Source organism: Muntiacus reevesi, chromosome 1, assembly GCF_963930625.1.
Source record: "Muntiacus reevesi chromosome 1, mMunRee1.1, whole genome shotgun sequence".
Lineage (NCBI taxonomy): Eukaryota > Metazoa > Chordata > Mammalia > Artiodactyla > Cervidae > Muntiacus > Muntiacus reevesi.
This window is the reverse complement of record NC_089249.1, coordinates 194,609,977-194,617,346: the sequence shown is the minus strand read 5'-3', so window position 1 is coordinate 194,617,346 and position 7,370 is coordinate 194,609,977. Positions and strand designations below refer to the sequence as shown.

The 7,370-nt window shown below is 47.5% G+C and overlaps 1 non-coding gene across 1 annotated transcript; it reads right to left on the bottom strand.

Moving 5' to 3' along the window:
* Positions 1–6,129: 6,129 nt before the first annotated feature.
* Positions 6,130–6,202, bottom strand: TRNAE-CUC (transfer RNA glutamic acid (anticodon CUC)). Its single transcript has one exon. It is a non-coding gene; the product is annotated as a tRNA-Glu (tRNA).
* Between the last annotated feature and the right edge of the window lie 1,168 nt (positions 6,203–7,370).

Here is a 7,370-nt window from a genome sequence, read left to right as displayed (position 1 = left end):
CTGAAAAAATGTTCACAAATTGTCTAGAGTGAGCATGGATTCCTTTGGCACGCAGAAGAAATTGTGAAGAAAATGGAGGAATGTTATGACTGTCAAAGGTGACGGGAGGTGGGGGAGGGGGCCGGAGGACAGGCTTCTGCTTTCCCGGGAGAGTTTTCTCACCATCTCAGCGGATGCTCCTTGCTGAGCCTGGCAGGGATGTTGGAAATCACGACCTCATCTTGGCCCACGCGAGTGAGAGCTGATCTGTGGAAACAAAAAATAGCTCTGACCCAAAACTGAGCTAGGACCTCAGGGGTCATGGAAAACAGTCCCGCCCAGCACAGGAATTTTCTCTGCAGGCTGCCTTTGGACCTTTTTTCTGTGGTTCTCTCTTAAAAGATCTGAGCGAGTTGGTGTAGACACTTCTTGGAGACCTTGTTCCATGCCAGGTGCTTGGCAAATGGTCTGGATGCTTTCCTCCCATCCCTCGAGGTAGGTGCTGTTACTACACTCATTTCACAGATAGGAAACCAGAGGCACAGTGGGACCCCATGTCTCAGCCCCCTCAGATGAGATGTGAAGGTCTGTCTCTTGAGCCTAAAGTCAAGGCTTCTTACTGATAGGTGGCATCTGTTCACTCACTAATTCAATCAAATTTTTATTCAAAGAGCATCCATTGAGCACCCCTTGTATGCCCACTGTTGTGCCAAACAAGACAGACGCAGTCCCTGTCATCACAAACTCAAATATTTTGGGGACCCAGATATGTAAACAGACAAATACAACGTTGGGAATGTTGGACCTGGCTTCTTTCTTTCTTCCTTCTTTTTTTTTTTTTTTTGCCACGCTGCTGCAAAAGGGCAGCCCAAGGTCAGCTCTCTGTCTCAGGGTGTAAATCTGAAAGACGCAGGAGGGAGGAGATGCCCGAAGCTCAGCTCGGAAGGCTGAGGTCAGGGCAGTCCAGCCCTCAACTAGTAACCATTTCCTCCGTGGCCTTGAGACCTTACTCTGGGGCTTGAATCCTCAGAGCAGGTTCCTGACGTGTGTTCTCCCTTCCCACATTGGGAAGCTTTTCCTAATGGGTTTTTAGGGCAAGCGCAGTGGCTTCCGTTGATGTCTGGCCCTGCCCTCCTCCCCTCTGCATCAGGCAAGGCGATCCCAGTGCCCGAGATTCGCATCTTTAGCCACTGGCACCTCTGAACCCTGGGGTGGCTTTGTCTTAACCAGACCTCATATTAACTCAATGATCTCTTTAAAGATCTTATCTCGATAAACAAATACACATTACTATATATATAATAGGGCTTCTCAGGTGGCGCTAGTGGTAAAGAATCCATCTGCCAATGCAGGAGACGCAGGAGACCTGGGTTCAATCCCTGGGTCTCAAAGATCGCCTGGAGAAGGGGATGGCAACCCACTCCAGTATTCTTGCCTGAAAAATCCATGAACAGAGCAACCTGGTGGGCTACCGTTCACGGGGTCACAGAAGAGTCGGAAATGATTGAGCGCACACACACATACATGTACAAAATAGATAACTAACAAGGAGTTCCACAGTATATAGCACAGGGAACTTTACTCAATACTCTGTAATCACCTGTATGAGAACAAAAGCTAAGAAAGAGTGGATATATGTGTATGTGTAACTGATTCATTTTGTTATACAGTAGGAACTAATACAACATTGTAAACCAATCATACACCAATAAAAAATAAAAACCCATTCTCCAAATACACTTCCATTCTGAGGTCCTGGGAAATAGGGCTCAAACATATAAATTTTGTGTGCTTTTTAAAATACTTGTGTATTTACTTATTTTTGACCATGCCTCACAGCGTGTGGCAGAGAAGGCAATGGCACACCACTCCAGTCCTCTTGCCTGAAAAAACCCATGGACGGAGGAGCCTGGTAGGTTGCAGTCCATGGGGTCACTAAGAGTTGGACACAACTGAGCGACTTCACTTTCACTTTTCACTTTCATGCATTGGAGAAGGAAATGGCAACCCACTCCAGTGTTCTTGCCTGGAGAATCCCAGGGACGGGGGAGCCTGGTGGGCTGCTGTCTATGGGGTCGCACAGAGTCGGACACGACTGAAGCGACTTAGCAGCAGCAGCAGCATGTGGGATCTTAATCCCTGACCAGTAATTGAACCTACGTCCCCTGCACTGGAAGCTTGGAATCTTAACCACTGAACGGCCAGGGAAGTTCCAGCCCATGAATTTTGGTGGGAATTCTCTGGCTTCCCAGTGGTAAGTGCTTTCACTGCTGAAGATGCAGTTTCAGCACTCAGGACCTCCAGGAGCTAGTGCAGGACACACACGTCAGTGAAACCACCTGTGGGAGAGGGAGCTGGGGTGTTTATCCAGCCCCACCACCCCCACCAGCCATCGGCCAAAGGCTGCTCCCAGAGGCCATTAATTCTCGGACACTTTGCCCCTTCTCCAGAGAAAACCATCTGATAGAGCCATCTGCGTGCTCAGTTCAGTTCAGTTCAGTCGCTCAATCGTGTCCGACTCTTTGCGACCCCATGGACCGCAACACACCAGGCTTCCCTGTCCATCACCAACTCCCGGAGTTTATCCAAATTCATGTCCATTGAGTCGGTGATACCATCCAATCATCTCTTTCTCTGTCATCCCCTTCTCCTCCTGCCTTCAATCTTTTCCAGCATCAAGGTCTTTTCAAATGAGTCAGTTCTTCACATCAGGCAGCCAAAGTATTGGAGTTTCACCTTCAACATCAGTCCTTCCAATGAACACCCAGGACTGATCTCTTTTAGGATGGACTGGTTGGATCTCCTTGCAGTCCAAGGGACTCTCAAGAGTCTTCTCCAACAGGATCTCAATGGCAAGTCTACCATAACCCTATTCATCCCTCAGCTTTCAGTGTCACCTCCACAGGTGGCCTTCCTTGATTTCTCCATCCAATTTACATGTGTTCATCACATCAAGGTGAGTTGAACCCCAGAACTGGAGGACTTAATTTGTGTCAAAATTGTTACATCAGGGGATAAAAAACCCCTTCTCTGAGTCTTGGTTTCCTTGACTGTAAAATGGGAAGGGTGTACCAGTGAGAGAATGAAGCCAGGTGAGGTTCATAGCACAGGACTGACTCTGGCCCAGAGCTGCTGGAGTGAGAACCTCAGTCCATCCTGCCACCCTCTGCAGGGTCTCTCCTCTGCCTCCAGATGGTTATGAGCGCAGAGCTGGACTCACATAGGACTCCTCTAAATCTTCCCGTGGGGGAATTCCCTGGTGGTCCAGTGGTTAAGACTCTGCGCTCCCAATACAAGGGGCTAGGGTTCAATTCCTGGTCAGGGAACTAGATCCCACATGCCACAGCCAAGAGTTCACATACTGCAACCAAGAATTTGCTTGCCGCAACTAAAGAACGCACATGCTGCAAGGAAGATCAAAGATCCTGTCGCAAAGAAGACCTGGCATAGTCAAGTAAGTAAATATATTTTAAATTTATTTATTTTTAACTGAAGAATAATTGCTTTATAGCATTATGTTGGTTTCTGCCAAACATCAACACGAATCAGCCACAGGTATACCTATGTCCCCTCCCTCTTGAACCTCCCCCCCACATCACACTTTTCTAGGTTGTTACAGGGCCCTGGTGGGAGTTCCCTAAGTCATATAGCAAATTCCCAATGGCTATCTAGTTTACATATGGTAACGTATGTTTCCATGTTACTTTTTCCATACATCCCGCTGTCTCCTTCCTTCCCCCCATAAATAAATTTTTTTTAAGTTTTTTTTTTTTTAATAAATCTTCCCATTACTCCCAGCTTTACCACTTACCTGCTGTGTAGCCTTGAAAAGATGACTTCACCTCTCTGAGCCTGAGTTTGGTTTATTGGACACTGTTATGTGGCAAGCTGTGTTCTAGGACTGAGGACACAGAGGTAGGCAAGGCAGATAAGCACCCCTTCCCACCTGGAGCTGACATCTTTGTGAGATGGGGCTGGGAGGAGACAGATGTGTGATATGATATAATGTATCGAGTGGAGAGATGTACCAAGAAGAAAAAGAAAACAGGGTCAGAGAAGAACTGTCTTCTCCTGGGTGGGCAGGAAGCATGTCTCTGGGTTCTTTATTTTTAATGTAATTTACATTGAGCTTCTCTGGTGGCTCAATAGGGAAAGAATCCACCTGCAATGCAGGAGCCCTGGATTCTATCCATGGGTCAGGAAGATCCTCTGGAAAAGGAAACAGCTACCTGCTCCAGTCTTCCTGTCTGGGAAATCCCATGGACAGAGGAACCTGGTGGGCAACACAGTCCATGGGGTCTCAAGAATTAGACACAGCTTAGCAACTAAACAACCACCCACCATATTTTCTAAATATATTTATTTTTATTTGGCTGCATCAGGTCTTAGTTTTGGCACACAAGATCTTCATTATGTCATGTGGGATTTTCCATAGCAGAGCAGATTCCAGCAGCTTGTGGGCTTAGTTGCCCTGTGGTGTGGGGGATCTTAGTTCCCTGACCAGGGATTGAACCCACATCCTCTGCAATGTAAGGTGGATTCTTAACCACTGGATCTCCAGAGAAGTCCCTATGGGGTCTTTAATTAGAGAGGTAAAAGAGGAAGGAAGGGAAGGATCCCTGTGGTTAACCTGGGGGAAGAGCATTCCAAGCAGAGGAGACAGCAGGTGCAAAGGTCCTGGGGCAGAACCATGTGTGGAACAGGGAGGCATGGTCAGAGCTGAGTGAGTGAGAGTGGGGGATTAGGAGGCGATGAAGGTAGGGAGGTGGAAAACCAGGTTGAGTAGGGCCTTGAGAACATGGGAGGACTTGGCCTTTAACCCACAGGGAGATGGGAGCCATGGAGGGTTCTGAGCAGAAGATGGCTGGGATCTGGCTCAATTGCTCAGGCACCCTCTCGCTGCTACAGGAGGGACAGAATGTGGGGACTTAAGGTATGGTTGCTAAGGTGACTGCACTGGTCCAAGTGAGCTGTGAAGGAGGCTGTTGGAGGATGGGAGCTGAGGAAAAGGAGAGAAGTGTTCAGATTTTGGCCAGATCCTGAGGGCAGAGCCAAGGGGAGCTCTGCACTGGGCTGTCTGTTGGGGGTAGGGGTACCCCCGTATCCGATGCACAATCATTACAGATGCTATCACCCTTGCCCCCCACCCCCAGCCAGCCCTCCTGGCTAACAAAAGCATTCAATGACATTATCACAACCTGATTTCCTTTCCACTAGAACAGGAGCGATGCAGGCCAGAGCGTTATCGTGCTGCTTAGTTTTGGAGAACCTAGGAACTATAAAGTGACATCTTGTTCCAACCTGCGTGTTTCTATTTTTTTTTTTTGGCTGAGCTGGGTTTTTCTTGTAGTGCGCAGGTTTTCGTTGCTGTTTGTGGGTTTTCTCTAGTTGTGGTGAGCGGGGGCTACTCTTTATTGCTTGTTGTGTGAGGTCTTATTGCAGTAGCTTTTCCTGTTGCAGAGCATAGGCTTTTGTAGCTGTTGGTGTGGGCTCAGTCAGATGCAGTGCATGGGACTTAGTCACTGCCCAGCGTGTATCTTCCCGAACCAGGGATCGAACCTATGTTCCTTACGTTGGCAGGCAGATTCTTAACAGCCACCAAGGTAGTCCCCCCAAACCCGTGTGTTTCTGAGCATTGAGAAGTGTGAGCATCTCTTGACAAGTTCATGCATCTTCTGGGCTTCCTTTTTAAATTTTTAAAAATTCATTAATTGGCCATGCTGCTCCATTTGCAGGGTCTCAGTTCCCCGACCTGGGATTGAATCTTGGCCACCACAGTGAAAGCCCAGAATCCTAACCACTAGGTCACCAAGGAATTCCCTGGGCTTCCTTTAAAACAAAACCAAAAACTTTATTGAGGTGTGACTAACATACAAAAAGCAGTATCTGTCTAATGGATACAGCCTGGGGGGTTTGAGTGGGCCCTTCTGTGACTTACCTGTTTCTGCTCGTGACCCATTTTCTATGTTTCAGGTTAGTGTCCTGTTCCGGTTGATTTGTAGAAGTTCCTCAAACCTTTGTTGGTTTTAGACCTCGCAGATGTTATCTCTCGTTAAATAGGCAACTGGAAAACACCTTTTAAAATATATTTATTTATTTGGCTGTGCCTAGTCTTCGTTGGGATCCTTTGTTGTGGCATGTGGGATCTACTTCCCTGACCGGGGCTTGAACCCAGGACCCTTGCATTGAGAGCGCAACGTCATAAGCACTGGACCACCAGGGAAGTCCCTGGAAGACACCTTTTTTAGTGATTGTATTTAACTTTTGAGAATTTCTATCGGAGCGTAGTTGATTTACAATATTTTGTTAGTTCCTGCAGTGCGACAAAATGCATTAGTTACACATATACACATATCCACTTTGTTTTTCAGATTCGTCCCCCATATAAGTCATTGATGTTTAGTCATTAAGTCCTGTCCGATTCTTTGAGACCTCATGGTTCCTCTGTCCATGGGATTTCCCAGGCAAGCATACTGGAGTGGGCTGCCATTTCTTTCTCCAGGGGATCTTCCTGACCCGGGATTTTCCTGACCCATCGAACCCACGTCTCCCGTATTGCAGGTGGATTCTTTACCACCGAGCCACCAGGGAAGTCCATATAGGCCACTACAGAGCGCCAAGTAGGAAGACGCTTTTGATTAAATGCAGCCTCTGTTCTTTCTGCATTTGAGTCTCTCTGAAGTCTGCTCATTTCTCTCCACCCTGGCCCCTGGCTTTGTTCCTTCAGGCCATCACCATCTCCTCCTTGCTACCCCATCCCAAGTCACTCTCCTCTCTAGTACCTTGGCAATCTTTCTAAAACAAGGTTTAGAAAGTCTGACTACCTCCCTCTCCTGCTCTAAATCTTCTCCATGGCTCCCTAGTGCCCTTGTGATAAAGTCTGGTGGAAGAAAAAAGTGAAAGTGTCAGTCTGACTCTGAAAACCCATTGTAGTCTGCCAGGTTCCTCTGTCCATGGGATTCTCCAGGCAAAGAATACTAGAGTGGGTAGCCATTACCTTTCCCAGGAGACTTTCCCAACCCAGAGATCGAAACTCGGTCTCCTGCATTGCAGGCAGATTCTTTACCATCTGAGACAAAGTCTGGTTAGATCCCACCAACTTCTCTAGTCTCCTTTCTCTCTAGTTTTCAAATTACAAATGGATGAATCTCTGGGTATTCCCTGGTGGTCCAGTGGTTAGGACGTCCTGCTTTCACGACCAAGGGCACAGGTTCAGTTGCTGGTTGGGAAACTAAGATCTCACAAGGAGGCATAGCCTTCTACAACCCCCAGAAAAAAGGATGAGTCTCAAAGAAAAAAAATGTCTCTACTCCAGTCAAATTAATGCCACCCGGTTTCCTGAATATCTCTCCTCTGGGTTCTGTTCACGTTGTTCCTACTGCCTGGAAGGC